The 17,877-nt window shown below is 30.8% G+C and overlaps 1 protein-coding gene across 1 annotated transcript in view; it reads right to left on the minus strand.

Annotated features, from left to right (window-relative positions):
- The window catches only part of ci (transcriptional activator cubitus interruptus), an 86,538-nt gene that overhangs the window by 56,030 nt on the left and 12,631 nt on the right, over nucleotides 1-17,877 (minus strand). Inside the window, exon 2 of the mRNA XM_085201757.1 lies at nucleotides 3,672-3,692. The gene's annotated coding sequence lies outside the window, so the exon portion shown is untranslated. The remainder of the gene's footprint in view (nucleotides 1-3,671; nucleotides 3,693-17,877) is intronic.

Genomic DNA, 17,877 nt, shown 5'->3' on the forward strand with positions numbered 1-17,877 from the left:
GTAATAAATATTGATTACGTTCAATTTGTTAATAAATGTAGAGATATTCGTTTTAATTGCTATAGTGATTTTTATGTAATAACATTATTGTACTTAAAATGCAAATTTATCTGTAACAGTACAATTAATGATAAAATTTAAGTAACAATACCCACTTTGTTTTCGTCTAGTTCAAACGACTTGTTGTATTTTCTACTATCAACTGAAGTATGATAATTTTTTTTTTATATTTTTAGTAAACCTTAAAACCGAAAAAAATGAGAAATTTCTTATAAAGTAATATATTATTCAGTAACACATGATATTCGCCTTAATTAGATGGCGTACAAATCGATATGCGCAGGCGCAGCAGTTTCTTAGAAACGAGATAAAAACCGCCGGCGACACTACATTTGTTGTACCTGAGAATAATTTCCACATTTTTTTCCACTCCCCTATGAATACAGATACTATTATGACTCAGTGCTCAAATTACATTTCTTTTCTGTGGTCCGGTACGAACAATATTTTGATAGATTTTTGATATCATTGAAGTTTGATTATTTGTTTCGGAAACGAATTACGTTTTTAACGTCAAATTTTTGTAAGAAGGAGATCCAAGGACCCTTTCATCAACATCATATTTAGTCTCAAATTCTGGTAGAACACGGAGAACGGAGAGTCTTTACTTTGTTCCTCTCTGTTTTGCTAATTATGCACAAAAGAATGAGGTTAAAAAATAAAACCTATGACAAGTACTACTTACTAAAATTACTTTCGAGACCATCGCAACTTGTCGTATTAAGTAATATGTATGCTACGCTTATTTTACATATTACTATGTTACACTGGACTTGTTTGCTTTTAAATTTGTTTTAATTTTGTGATTAATATTAACTTGTTTAAAATATACTACAGCTTTGGTAAGTTTTTGAACAGTTATTTAGAAAGCATTTAAGAAATAAAGACTCTTTTTTAATGGCCATTATTTTTTTGTAAACATTCTAAATTATAATCCAAATAAAATAATACGTACGATATATACTGTAAAATATATTTATTTTTTATTATTTTTAATTTAAACATATTGAATGAATGAAACCTTGAACATGAATGAATTATTTCATTAAAAAAAATAACAAACAATTTACATTTATATTTTTATTACATTATACTATACGAATGATGCGATTGTATCAAGTCACGTCTCGTGATATGCTACTGAACAATACAAAGAAAAGCTCTAAAGATTTTATTTACGCTTGAATTTAATGAAACATTACACGAACTACATTTACTAATTAAATAATGACTTTTGTTCTAAATTATGATCTGAACTTCTTTATTGCAAGATATACTGCAAAAGCAAGAGAAGTTATAAGTGTTACTACATTTACAGAAAATTCTCAGATTAAAAAAAACAGACGACTCTACCAATTAAACAACATCAAGATATCATATAAATATAAAACATATGCATACAAAAGTACAATTTCAACGTACAAAAATCGAGAAGCCAAAGAACTTTATTTACGAAAACGTCAATAAAAACCAACGTGCGTGACTAACTGAGCTTAAAACTTCTTACTTTTAACAAAGTACCCACTTCGCAATGTCGAGTCACAATAATTCAAAAATACGAATACGCGTGCACGTCGAGTGTTGGATAAACAAACTTACATTGTTAGCTCTACAATGGAATAATAAAATATTTTACCGTTTAATAAACTTAAATACAAACGTTGGGATGCTGATAATTTTAGAAAACCGTTAACTAAGAAGCAAACTGTAATATTATATTATAAAATATCTACAAATGTTTTTTTAGCTATACCCCGCACATAGCAGGGTAGGTAGAGAGAACCTAGGAAACCTAGTGTTTAGACAAACCGTTTTCTATTCACACCCTCCGTTCCCCACTTTCCGCCGAATTCTTGAGATATTACGTGATCCTGAGGAGGACTCAAGCGCTCGTTTTGCCTCGTTACTAGACGGAGCAAATGAAAATATTAAATATTTTATTCCCCTGAGTGAGAATCGCTTCTACAACCGTCGCGTTGACAGTCGCAGGCTTTTAATTAATTTACGTAATCTACTTAACAATAAATATTAAGACGTAATCTGTATCACCTCTAAAATTGTGATAAGGTAAAAATAAAAATTACAAATGCATTGCGAATTTACGAAGTAAGCTTGTTACGAGCTTGCCTACGAGCTTTTAGTTAAAATAAAAAAAGCATTAATTTATAAGTCCATTACATTTTTTATACGATCACTTACTCAGTGACAGGTATGCGTTAATCGGCCTCAAACAATTGAAAATAACCTACTATTATAGCAGATGATGGTGTGAATAATAGCACAAATTACGTAGAAAATATTTATTAATGCAATGGACGACACCTTTTAAAATAATGCAGCAACATTAGTAGTATGTGGAGGAATTTTTCGTATTTTATTATTTGGAGATACTTAGTTTCTTCTGGAATTTTAAATTTGTACTTTTAAGGAGAGTTATGATAAGGAAAAGAGACATGCTTTACGTTTTGTGTGCTTGGTAAAACTTGGCCTTACTCGTATAAAAATTAGATGAAAACTCTTATCTCTTATTTGGTTTGACAATTACAGAGTGATAATTGTTAAGTTGTTATTTAAAGCTCTACGATACAATCTGCATAATCTTTTAAAAAAATATTAAAACCAGCAATGAAACAAAATATATATTCACATACGATTTTCTTTATCAAAGGTAATCTAAATATTTATTTACATATAACACATATAACTGATTGGCATCACGCTGTATCCCATGTATTGCTGGGAAGGCAGAGGAAACCTAGTGGTAAAACACTCTATTCCCTCCTTTAAGTCCAGTTTTTTTGGAAATCAACGACTCGCTGTATGGTCTTACTAGAAAATAATTTATTTTCCCTTGTAGGAATTGAATCCACAACCATCGCGCTTATAGTCGAACGTTGCGCCGTTCATAAGGCCTCCTATAATTATGTTTAATGAGTACAATGTGTACGTCAGAATACTTATTTACTTTAATGAAGACGAAAAAAAAGAGAAATGTACGGAACCCATGAAAAAATCGATTCACATTTTGCTTAATGCTAAGTTAGCTTGATTGGCAGGTGCTACCTTATTACCTTTTTTATTTATTACCGTTCATTAACCGCGGTCCTCGGAAGGTGAACAATTTCATATATAAATGACGTAATTGCAGGACTATAGCTAATTGGTGATTAGTATGAAATATTAGTTAAATTATTTTATTATGCTAATGTTTGTGTTGCTGAATGAGGTGGATTTATTATTGTGTTTTTCTTTTATTATTAAATTATATGAATTTAGCTTTGTAACTTTAAGCAAGCTGGTACAAATTAATTTAATGCCCACATAATTTTTGTCTTCTATTATTATTTTAACGCTTCCTTTACATACATAAATAAATAATCAACTCTTCGAGTGGGGATAGAACCCACAACCAGTCGATTTTACTGGCCTCATATTCTAATAATTTCTCTATAATGTAGAGAATTAACTAGAATAAGTCTAGTAGTATACCTGTACAAAATATAAATCACGATATTTTTCCCTTGTATTAACATGTCACTCGTTGATTGAAAACTGATGGCGACTCATATTAAAATGTCAGAAGGTGACAAAAAACATCAAATTGAACTTACCGAAATCGCCTTTAACAGTATCTGTGAACAAAATAATATATTAATAATTAATGTTCATTTTTATATAGACAGGTATACCTACTAGGGAAGTAATTAAGTAACCGTGTAATTAATTTTTTGCCCTGTATTGCACATATGGCAGGGTAACCAGAGACAAGCTATTGTGAAGGCTATGTTGTCCGCTTTTTAGCAGAATCGGTTCATTGCAAGCTGTGTGGCGGAACTTAACGCCGCTTTGATAATACAAAGTGACAACTTTGTATTATAAATAAAAATAAAAATAAAATGCCTTTTTCGAAATTTCTACATATTTTGGCTCTACAGTGTTTGCGAGTTCGATTTCTACATATGGAAAAGCTTACAACTAAAATATTTCCATTTCCTTTGCAGTTTAACTTACAGATTTCTTTTTAAGCAAAAAAAATAACTCCAAAATGGACGAGCATCATCCAATAAAAATAACATAGGTAATTTCCTCATCGACATACATACAATGTAAGAAACAAGTAACCAAAAAAACAACAATGTATTTACAATTTTTGAAAGCCATCATGGCTTTAAGCCTCACCTCGATAGCCTTAACAGTGAAGTCAACATCACCATAGATGGTGTTTTTAATAAGTCATTTGCATCGATTCTTCAATCGGTATACGAGGAGCCGCTATGTCATTTATTTTTTACCCATTTAGATTACTGTATTAATATATCTCGGCGTTCGTTATACAGTAGGATGTAGATTGAAATGGAAATTGAATGGAAAAAATATTAATGGATTTTGGATAAAAGAGTCATCACTTTATGACGAATGCTTTAACATCTGCAAGGTAATTGCTCTGGTGTTAATAATTATAGAGATGGGTGAACTAGTTATATTTCTTTTAATGATATCGTACCGCAACAGTAGGATCTGTTTAAGTGTATTTTGAACTATTTTTCTTTACAATCTGGTTAAAATGTCTTATGTAGACTGATTGCATGAAAAATCCTTAAAATAGATGAATAATGAAGAACTTATAAATATGTTAGTTATCTACTAGTATTATGGTAGATAACCGAAAAAAATAATGATATTGAGATTGAGAACAAACTATAATGATATTGAGAAACTAATCGAATGTGACGATAAACAGTTTTACAATTTGCCCTCATTTTTTACAATCCCATTAATCAACACGACGACATCAAAGTACTCTATCATTTGTAAAATAAGTATACAGCCCCACAAAAGTCTCAAATCTACGTATCATTTAAAAATGAACCATGTAAAGTATAATACAAGCCTTAGTTTCCTCTACGTTAATAATATCAATTCAAAGCTTTTAGGAAAGCTCTTCTTAATATTGCATAGATCTTATTATGTAGATATAACGACTGAGGTCGTCGTGGCGCAGGGGAACAAGAGTGTGACTCTAACGCAACGGTTGTGGATTCGATCCCGATTCGTGGGACTCAATTATTATTTATTAGTATTTTCAATTCTTTGCACCAAGGTTAAGCCTGACGTTAAGTTCCGCCACTCAACACCCAAAATTCGAAAAATTCAGAAAATTTCACGAAACGTAGGGAATAGAGGGAACCTAATGTCTTAACACTAGGTTCCCTTTGCACGGTCTAATATGTTCAGGATACAGTGTGAGCGGATTCAAAGACTGTAAGCTTTGCAAGTGATCTAATATGTCGTAAAGGTCTCGTGTTGACCGCGGTCACGACAAAAAAGCTCTCACGCTTGCCTTCTCATCAAGTTGGACTTTTCGATTATTCATGCGCTACGGTGTCGCGGGATGCTCAGAGATTGTATAAAGTTGTTACTAAATATTGTGAAGAAATAGTTTTTTTTAGTTGGAGGAACTTTTGTATTCGTATTTTTAGTTAAATAATTTAGTGTTTTTGTAATAATAGTTGTTACTATAAAAAAATCCAATAATTGTATTAAATATGATACAAAGTTATTTTAATGAACATATTGCGCTTAATTGGATCAATAATTCTTATTACACAATGACATTTTAAATATTTTCAAGTAATCTATACTCACACAGTTAAAATTAGTATTATCGCAAAAATCAAAGAAACCATGAAACATCATATGTAACATATAATAATTCATAATCTCATAAATATTAAAAAAACTAAAAAAATAATATTTAAGTTTAAACCTGCGCTTGCGCACAACCAACAGCTCTAGACAATTCCCCCGCGCAATCAAGTGACGGCTGATAGAGTCGGCCGAGATAATGACATCTGCGGTAAAAACACCGACAGTTCGTTATTTATCATCCAAGTCTCTTTAATTATCGTCTCGTGTATGAAGCGCCTTGGTGGAGGTGGAAGTGGAAGTGGAAGGATAAGTGTAGTGCCACTGTCTTCATAATTTATGAAGTGGGGGTGGCATTTTGGTGACGTGATGAATAATATTTTATCTATACTAAGTATAATGAAGCTTAAGAATTTATCTTTTTTTAAACTTATTGATTACTATAACTAATTTATAAGTATAAGATTTATATTAATAAATCTTATGAGGTTATTTGGTTGAAAGCCCTGATCTCAAGAACTGCTGATTTAAATTGTTTTTTTTTGTATTGAATAGTCCATTTATTGAGGAATGAATTATAAATCACGGGAATCGTTGACTTGGGCACATATTATGTATCTTGTGCCATATGGGAGGGACGCTGCAGAAAAAAGCTAGTATAAATAATATGACTCATTGAAGCCGAGGGTTGTAGGTTCATATATCATCGGAAAATTTATGTTCAAAACTTTGTCCCCTGGAGTTTTTTAACATCGTGCCACTCAACACGCAATTATTGTTTAGGGGAAAAAGTAAGTTATACTTAAGTTTTTTTAATTAAATACGATATTATATTACGAAATTAAATTATTTAATCTTATAAAAAAAAAAGTATAGCTTTTAATGTGAGCAAGTTATATTATTATAAAAATATTTATAACCACATTTTTCCATCTAGTAGTCATATCGGCAGTTGTTTTTATAAAAACAATTAAAATTTATTATTAAATTATTTTATAATTATTTTCAATTAATATTACAAAACAACTGGCAGTTATAATTGCAGAGCTAATTGGTATTATGAATACAGGGCAATTATTTTTATAAATACAAATTAGACTTTTGAACTTTAAAATTCATTTCTTCAATAATTTAAAAGAATAACTAAATAAGTTACTTTTTTCTACATAAATATATGTATTTTTTTTAATGTGGAAGGAATAACTCTTAACAAAATGTAAAAAAAGGCACTTTTAAAATTACAATTGCATTAATTTATAGTGTACACACACTATTATTAAGCGATAAACCATACAAAGACATCGAATCGAATACAACATGACCTGAGTTACGCAAATGCAATCCAAAAATCGATTATTCTGTATATCGAATGTTAATCACCTATATTTCAATTAACCTCGATATTAAATCGATTTTCGATAACGCCAGTATATCAGGACTTTGTGGGCGCAATAAATCTGAGAGGGTTAATTAACTGCCAGCACAATGCTTTATTAGTGCTTAAGATGGTGTATGGAATTTTTGTGGTTCATGCCATAGGAAAGTGAACTGAAATATTTTTTTTCTTCATTAATAAGATAGTTAACTTGTCCTTTTTCGTAATATTTTTAACTTTTGTCTAAATAACATATGGATAATCAACACAAACACAAACAAGTGATTCTAGGCCTTATTGGCAAAGATAGTAGATGTGTAATCATAGCATCGGTGCACCTATAAAGTTAAATCTAGTAATAAATTGTTGGTGCAATCATCATATATACTTTATTTTTTGATTTCTATGTATAATGAAAAAAAATTAGATTATCCCTTATTTATAATCAACTTATATAATACAATAATAAATAAACATTCATATATTAAACTAAAAACAAATAAGCCTCCATAATACATTCAACCTTAAAGTAACATAAAGACATATAAAGTGTAAACCTCTCGTAACTTACACCACTAGTGTACTGTGACCGCGCCAATTGCGATTAAAATCTTAAACCTGATACTGCTACATTATCACCTATCTGGTAACATCGTGCCTAGGACGGGAACATGGGAAAAAAGGTGTCCGGCCATGTACTCATTTCAATTGATATTGAGATTATTTTTACCGGTTATAAGGGAAAAGGGATTTGTGTTTAATTTGTATGTATATTTATGTATTTAGAATTAATAATTTCTTTGTAGCGTCATAGTAAGTAGGCATAAAAAACTTATTTCACGACACTCTTTTCTCCATTGAATTTAACACATTTTTCATTGAATGGTACTGGTAAATCATTTTGAGCTTTTGAGATAAGCATTATCGTCATCGTTGGTTAAGTTTGGGTATCTTTAAAAATAATATAAATTACTAATTCAGTTGTGTATTGCTGTTTCATTTGGCTTCCACTTAAAAATATATTTTAAAAATAAATTAATAAATGATTACTTGAGAAATTGTTTGGTGTAGGTATATGTTTTATACAAGTATTTAAAACATTTATTTTTTATTGCTACTATTAATAATTATGCAAAAATTATTAATAAAAATATATATTATTAATAATATGAACCTTCATATAAAACTGTTCACAATCTACACTTGACGCGAACCGAGGTCGCATTAACAAATTAGTTTGCGAGTTAATAACCGATCTCAGCTGGCGGACCCTCCCACTGCCATATTTGTTTTCTTTGATGTTATCTGCCCTGATTCATTATTTAAGGATTGACCATGACATCAAGGAAAGGATGAAGCGCATATAATATTTTAGTGTACGAGTATAGCTGATCTTGAACTCGCAAAAAGCGCGTCTATCTCCACCTCAAAGGCCGGCAACGCACCTGTAGCTCCTCTGGTGCTGCACAGAGTCGTGGGCGGCGGTGATCACCATCAGGTGACCCGAGCGCTCATTCCATAAAAAAAATCTCTTGTGTTTCAAGACGGTCGATAGCAGTTATTTACCAAGGGGCCAGTTATCGACACCTATCACAAATGGCTAAGTATAGTTGGTTGTTCCTCAAATCTGACTGTATACGGTAATTCAAATATGAGTAAAAGGGACATTTATATATCTGGTAAGATTTAGTTTTGTAAAAGGTAATGCCTCTAAAATGAGCTGATATGGGCGGTGCCAATAAAAATATCACCTATTAAAAATTCTGTTTCTACGTTCATACTGTAGTGCTAGTGCTTTATAGAATATTAGCAATGAGCTTTAATTCCAACGTATCATTCCATATACAGCCAATGCTATTTAGTACGGTGTTAATTAAAACGTTAGGCAACAGTATAATGTATAGATAATGTGTAGTAATAAACATTTATAGCCTATTTGTTTGTGTTGATCTGAATTGCATACTGTGACAGAAGTCGATAGATCTTTCTGGTGTGAAATATTTGTTTTAAATTATATAATTAATATAATTATATTTAATACGAAAAACATTTAAAAATAATGTCATATAATAACTTTCTCTATTCCTTACGAAATGAATATGAAGGACAGTATATAAGACCAGCATAAACGGTGAGATATGCACTTGTTCTACTAGTGCATCAGGGAGACATGAGAGTAGAGACGCTTTTACGCTTTATGCAAACTTATCTTTTGCATCCAGCAAACCTCTAGAAAATAATACAAAATTGCAACGCCACATAAAAAAGATATGTATTACTATAAAAAGATAACTTCTAAAGAAAAATCTCGTTATACTTTTAAAATCCAATTAAAACATTTAATTATCATTAAGTTAAGTAAAACAACATTTTTTTTACTGTTACATCAAAGAAGCAAAGGTAGCCTATTACAGAATATATGCATTATAAAAACTTCTCATACAATTAGCTGCACATAGCGCGTCCACATATAGGCACGGCTAATAAGCGCAGTGTAAACTAATTACCGCTTTATAACGACGTGTTGATGTTCCAGATAGTATACATTCTATTTCAGATATATGAAATTTTCTTTTAATTTCTTATTTACTATGAAAAATTGGTGGCGGGTGGAATTTCAATAAATATGATAATGAAGTTCGATCTGGACAACAATATATTTTAGGAGCGAAGAGTCGAGAACCCAAAAGTTAGATATAAACGTATAAATGAACCAAATTTTAGTATGGAAAAATAGATAGCAAGGCGGCAGCCTCACTTAGTAGAAATCACATTTTGTATGACATGAAGACTAAGCAAAATAATATATTTTTCGTTAAATCGAAAATCGTGCTATTTGGATACCGCTGCGTTGTTTCAAGTTGTATGTATTTAATAAAAAACCTTTGAATCTCTCATGGACTCTTCTCCCACTAAGATAAACTATCTCTCGCTGTGGATCGTCTATCGCTGTCTCAAATTCGGCTAGAGAGAGTAGAACAGAATATCTCAACACCGAGTACTCTCTGCCTGCCTGATTATACGGAAAGAGTACAAAGTTAACAATTAGATCAGTCTCTATTTCCTTCTAGTATAATTAAACACTAATTTTAGTGAACAATTTCAACTTTCTCACAATAGTCCTATAATAGTAACCCATACCCATACAAGTAAAAACGTCGATTAGGATGCAGTAAATCAGAATACACCTATAAAGTCTTAGTAATAGTTCATCCATACAATACTGAGGGGAAATTAACTTGTAAATCATACGTTTCGACAGAGTAATATGGTAAGGCGGTGTACATAAATAAAAACTCGGGCCACTTGTTTCAGATATAGATATTTAATTCGATACAATAGTGATATATGATTTTTACTATTCCATATAGATTAGTCATATGTGTGGATTCTTTTTCCATTAATTTCTAATATAATCTTTTATGAATTTTCTTTTCATGGAACGTAAAATTTTTGTTGAAAAAACCACCATTTCTTTAGCTTCTAGTATGTTTAATTTTAAGCCTGTATTAAGACATTCCGTTCCCCATTTGTCACCCAATTTTCGAGATATTGCAGGTTGAGTGACGTAACTCTACGTCGCGCTTTGTTTTGTTATCGGAGCAAGAAACCTCAATAGAAATAGTTGAAAATAACACAAACACCATTCATTTTCTTTATAATGTCATAGGGATATAGCAATCAAGATCTTCACGATTACCAATCTTATCAACTCTAAGCATGAAATCGAATAAAAGTCGATAGTAACATTGTTTTTATACGATTAATACTAGCAGATTAACTTATAAATCCTTACAGAGCAAACACGGCGCAAAGAATATCGAGATAATGGGTGATATCGATGCGTACGATCGATTCGCTTCGACCACACTGAATTCAATATTTATTTATAAAAAAATAAAGTTTATGAAGGTATAAATTTAATTCTCTAAATGAAACGTTGGCTTATGTATTTATTTATTACTACTAAATCAGTAACATGTATTTAAAAAAAATTAATACTTTATATTAAGAAAATTACAAAGTAAATATAATTTAAAGAGTGATAACATATTTTATCTTAAAAAAATTATTCAGATTTCCGTTTTTAAAAAAAAGTAAAATTTCCCATTCGAAAAACAAATATAAATCTGAAATGCCAATGCTACTACCAGGAAGAAGATGCCAATACTAATAACCCCAACTATTTTCGCAGCGTGTTAATAACGCTATAAATCAATACATTGTAAATAAACACAATTTCCTCGGCTATAAAACTAACAGTATAACTCGAAGGACCAGCTCTACGGCCACTTGTCATTCCCGCCGCAAGTGTTTACTCTAAACACGTTTTTTTACATTTGTAGCTTCTATTACCATTAAAACTGAGCCAGTGCACGTCTGGCATACTCGTACGATTGTGTGGACAATTGCATTGTGTACTTGTAAATACTTTACATATTACTCAGAATGTTGTATTTGAAATGTTAAATACTATTCATGTTTAAATTAAATAACTTCACATTGACTCCAGTTGCATTCGTAACTTCTCAATTCGAGTCGGAATTGTTTCTAAGCATACTAAATGTACCTCATTTAGCATTTGAGGCGCTCGCGTCATACTTTAGCATCACAGTATCTGACTGTAAAAGGGAAGGTGTTTGAACTTTCGTTTGGTGCTTTTAATCTCTCTCCTACTTTTATCCTTACCTGAGGCTTTATAATCATATCCTAGCTTCATAGTAACACTCGAACGAATAAATTATTTTTATTTCCTCTCCCTGGTAATAACACAAAACGCGGCGTTAAGTTCCGCTACTCAACACGTAATATATGTAGGATACAACGTGAAGCTATTTAAAATTATTTAGTTAGGAGCAGACTCGTCGCATTTACCTTTCGTCCATACCATTTCCAGCTTAAATTATCATCCACCTTCGAAAGGACCAATATCACAATAAAATATAACCCGCCCACGAAGAGTAATAACCACATTTGCACGCACGCGTTTATTAACTAGTGTACGTTTCAATTGCGCACAATTCCCTCCGCTCGGATAAATTGCCTCTCCACTTGAATACAGATAAATATGTACATTAATACCGCCTTTGTTGGTGCACGTCGGTTAGTATCTACACTTTATAAAATTATTAGTAGTCTGTGATTTTGTTTGTGGATGTAAGATATCCGTTGTGGCGGTATGGGGCAGCTCTTGGTTGTGAACGTGAAGGTTGTGGATTCGCTTGTGAAACGGATTGGTTAACGCAAAGTTCCCTCTGCCTAACTTGCATTATGCGGAAGACAGCGTCAAATTGAAATAAAATACAAGAAAAGAAAAGGTTAGAATTCTTTCAAATCTGATGTTACGTAAATATTTTTATAGTAAACATCGTCGTGTTACCGATAAGCCAGATCAATCAAGAAGTTAATTGTAGGTAATAGAAAACCCACGCGAGGAACACTTATCGTTTCTTTGTCGTTCTTAAAGATTTAAAATAAATAAAAATTTTCTTTCGAAGAATTTATTTAAGCAGACTAAAGGAATACCTATGTATATTAAAGATATAAATAACCAGTATAACTCAAGTATTAATAAAAAGATGTAATATTTAAAAAAGCAATCACAATATTTATATATTTGAGTAACAATTTAATATCGCGTGATCTTTCAATACAAGGTAATTCAACTCATGTATTTATGTATGTACGTATATATAATAACAATTTTAAAAGTAAACTATCGATGTATACATTGTTTATAAGAAAACAAATGATTCGCAGAATATATGTGCGGACATACGATAATTATAAGGTGGAAAGTAAAACGGTCGCGCTTCTTACCAGACACAAAAATGAGTTTGGTAATTCCTCGAGAAATTTACAAGGAAACCTGTAATTATTCAGAAACGTTCAGACCTCCTGGACTGCAAATCGGTACTAATTTAGTGATGTGACACGTAATTATCGATATGTAATATATCTATGTATATTATAATATACGATATCTTTTTTTAATAGATTATTGACCATAAATCATGGAAAATTGAGATAAATCAAAGAATTATAAAAAAAACGTAATTGAAGAATCACCTGAAGCATCAAAATTGCAACGGTAAATGGCAGTTACCATCTTAAAATCACGAAACTGAGTACATAATTGCATAATAGCTTATAAATTATTATCTTCTTTAATATATGAGTATTGCTTCTTTCATATTGTAACGCATTATTTTAACTTTATATCTATACTAGCGGCCCGCTCGCGGTTTCACCCGCGTGAACTATGTTATTATTAATTTCTGTCTCCATGACTACGTCCTAGTGACGTCTATGCAAAATTTGAGACTCCTAGCATTTGTAGTAACGAAGTTTCATACAAACTTTCGACCCCAAAAACAACCCCTTAGAAGTCGAATATTGCAAATTCCCGTCTTAGCGAGCACCTACGTCCTATAAGTAACTCCTATGCAAAATTTGAGATTCCTAGCACATGTAGTTTCTGAGATATCGTGATGAGTGAGTGACCTTTCGATTTTATATATATAGATGTATAATATACTTGTATGAAAAAAAAATATATAAGGATTAATATTATTATATACATATTTTTCTTTTTATTCATTTTTTAAACGATCTTATTGATATATAATATGTTTACTCTAACTAGGTATATACGTAAGTACTACCATATAAAACGTAATATTAAAAAATATATTAAAAGATCTAAGTTTATAAGTTGGTGTCGCGGAGGGCTCCGAACCTCTTTCCAAGATTCCAAGTGGTATAATGAAGCCATTACCCCAAGAACAAGCCGAGGGCAAGCACATCGGTATGGGAAGAAAAAAATGCCCAAATCGCCCGAAGGAACTCTTGCGCCGACATGCTGTCTTGCTAACGTAAAATAAAAAGATATTTCGAGTTCGTTAGGACTTGTTTCGGTACGCTTTCGTATTCAAACGGTGTGATTGTTTTGTTTTAATTTGAATGCGAACTTGTTTGGAGCTATATGCTGGGAGCCTTAGCATGTATACTGTATAGATTATATAGTAGCATAGTTTACTGTTAAGTTTCCACTGATTAATTAAAAAGTATTAACAAAATTACAATTGTATGTATATCATTTGAAAGTGTTATCGTAGGGCACTAATTACGAATATTTCGATATAAAAATAATAAAAATAACAAAGACGAAGGCTGCAGCGGGTATTGAAACATTTCGTAAAAACACGCTACGCATTTATATATTAATTTACAATTTTATTTATAAACAACTTAATAAGTTGAGTAAGATATCTCAGTCCTTGAATCCCAAGTATCCAATTATTTTTGAGAGAAATGAAAGCTCTCAAAATATAAATTAATTACTATCATACAAAGAAATAAGCAACTCACGTCATTAGTGTACAAACCCTTTAAATAAAGAAATAACATGACAACGCATATTTCTTATATGAATCTTTAATAATAAATTATTTCTTAATAGATGACTATACCGTTACTGTATTGGAATTCTTGTCGGTATGATAAAGAAAATATCCTTATGCGCTCTATGAAAAGTAAGCTTTTCCTAATTTTATATAAATTAATTAATATTGACTACATAATTCATTGGATTAGAATAAATATTGAATATTTTGTTTTTTTTTAAATTGAATTTAATACTATTAAAAATTTAAATGTTCAGCTATTTCAATAATAAATGAACCATATCGTTTTTAGAAGTTAATTATACATGCTAATAGGTTACCCCATTAAAATAGTTCTCAATAAATTTACATAAATGCACGTACATCTGGCGTTGAAGAAAGTTCAAAACAATTGAAATTCGACGTCGTCATCACAAAGTCTATCGCTCTGAACATGTTAATCTGAGATCATTAAGAAAGAAAAAGACATACGATGATTACCTTACAATGTAAGATAAAAAACTTTAATCAATTCAAGAGAGGCATAAGAAAGCGACAAACTTACGCCCACGACCCGGCTCGAAGGACCACGAATAATAAGGCAATTTATAATAAAAAAGCATAGATATTTAATGAAGTCGATTATATCTTAAAAATCTAATGTCTATGCCACTTAAAAATCTAAACAATGTAATATGGTAAATGAATAATAAAATTTGAATTTATATAGGCTAGACACATCATAGTGACTCGAAGATTTTACAACTCATTAAATAAGATAAATGAGAAGCGACTCTACCATTTCACGTGTTTTATAGGTGTTTTATTATTTGAAAACACGCGGCAGTCCTTTTCAATGTTAGTGAGTTCATGTCGTTTATGTTCACTAATTTATGACTTAATCCCATAAATTTAATATTTACGATCCGCCAAATGACATTCTGTTGTGTTATTATTTTGTTGCATAAAATAAAAGTGTTTTATGTTAATTAGATATAATTACGAACAAAATAAACGGAAACGAAAAGCGGAATAATAGTCACTTTAATATTTCAATACCAAAAACCAAAAAGAAAACTAAACTAGTATGTTATTTACAATATATACCCAAAAACGTGAAACTAACAACGTAAAAGCTAACACTCGCCATATCAAACTCCCATTACACCTCCAATCCACCGCTCCGGACCAGAACCTGTACATTAGTACGATATACTTCTAATAACTCAATCCTTAGTAAATTATATAGAGCCGAGAACTGGTCATCACTATCATTAAAGCACATTTGATGTAATGTGGTGCGTCTTTTCAAATTACCTCGGACACGACTACGGTTATTAATGCGTAGGAAATGGTGTAACAAGCTTGGAACATGTTAAAGGACTTTATTATAATAAGAATAATATTCAATATTTAAATACTATGTATGTTGAAGGGAACTTGCGGCTTTCATAGTATATACTATTATTTTAGTACAATATTTGAAATTATAGGTTATGAGAACCAGTTCTATGTTAGCTAGTTATTAATAATATACATGTGTAAAAAATATTATTTTATCTGATCTTGAGATTAAAGTATGAGACGGAGAGTTTTCTGCTCTGTACAATGAAACTAACAAAGTAATAAAAGAGAGCTAGAAAGTTTCTATCTTTTTATAGAGTCTATATACGGTATTCAAACTAGATTGTATTTGTACATTTATAAATGCAAGTGTTAATAGTTTAACTCAATAAAGTTACTTACTATATGAGCAATCTGTAGAGGTACTTGATAATCAAGTGTAGATTTGCATAATTAAGAATATAAAATGTTGCACAAGTTTGTAGTGTAAGTAAATTTATTTGTCGATATTTTTTAGTAATTAACTTAAAATCGTAATATAATTTATTATAAGTTAAGAATTTAAATTTAACAACATAAATATTTGCAATTTTCTATCTAAACCATACAACTTCCTATAATAATCACATACAATTATAAACAAATAAAAGCATTCAGTTCTTAAGAAGCAATTCATATTTGCATATCGCCTAAAGTGCACACAAATCGTGCGTATTCATTTTCATTACATACATTCGTCAAGTGGTTTATAACAATATACCTGTTTGAGGCAGGCTCTTCGTTTTGTACCACGCCCATACCATTATTATAGAAAGCATAGGGCTGTTATCGAATACTGATACCTTGGAATGATATTATTGTACTTTGTTTCGTGTCGGTCGAAGTAGAGCCTTATTTTTCTATTACTGGTTGTATTTATTACTGAATATAATGGCAGTATTGGGGTCAATTTCTTGGTTATTTTTTAATATGATTAATGTATGTATTAAATTACGTTTATTATTAAGTAAAGCAAATTATATTTTTTAAACTTCACGCTGGATTCCCGTATTTAGCAGGATTGTCCTAGTATTAAGCTTCACACTTTTCGCCGATTTCTGGAGCCATTATATGTTGAGAGGCGAAACACAACGCCGCGCTTTGCATCGATACTAGAGCGAAGAAATAAAAATCTTGAATATTTCATTTTCTCGAGAGGCGATCGAATAGACAACCTATCGTTTACCTATCGTTTTTAAATATCAATGTAATTTTTACACTATGTATTATTGTTATTATCTATTCGCTCTACGTTACATCTAAATTGTAGCAGACGGTACTCGTATAATCACTATTATTAGAAAATTTTATAAAAGTAATAATTGATACTAACATAGGTATCAATTATTACTTTATACCTTCATAACGTATTGCTCAATGTTCTATTCTGTCTTTTGGTTATGGCGGTTCAAATGTACCAATTAAGAAATAATTGTTGAATGTATGTATATTTATGATATATATTTCAAATCGATATCGATGTTTGTAGATGCATTCACTATAGGCAACTCTATCACCTGAGGACTGAACGTGCTATCGGCGCTCAAGAGATTTTATATAGCGCTTTGGATAATGAAATTTAATACAAAGCATTTGCTCTTTTATTAAAGTTTTAAATAATTACTATATTAATATATATAATAATACTATATTTTAGTTATTAAATAATAACTATATGAATAATAAAGATAATTTAACACATACGAATATTCACATGTACTAAAACATTGAAACGACTAGGTACAACTACACCGTTATTATACGGGTACTATCTAAGCGCCACCATGGTAAAGTTTCTACTTGGACTTGTATTCATATTTACATACAATTTATCAAAAAGTCGTTTAGAAGTAAGTAATTAATGAAAATATCAAATAAATAATGATTTTCTTTACCATAAGAAAAGAAATAACAATTCTCCCATAACGATAGTGGAGCACGGTTGCTGTGGATGACAAACAGTACAAATGTTTGCGAAGGCAGTTTGCCGTGACGCCTCGCTGCAGCTTACTGCGCGCGTCAATATTT

Source organism: Heliconius melpomene, chromosome 18 (assembly GCF_056956725.1).
Source record: "Heliconius melpomene rosina isolate 202511_hmr_F chromosome 18, ASM5695672v1, whole genome shotgun sequence".
Taxonomy (NCBI): Eukaryota; Metazoa; Arthropoda; class Insecta; order Lepidoptera; family Nymphalidae; genus Heliconius; species Heliconius melpomene.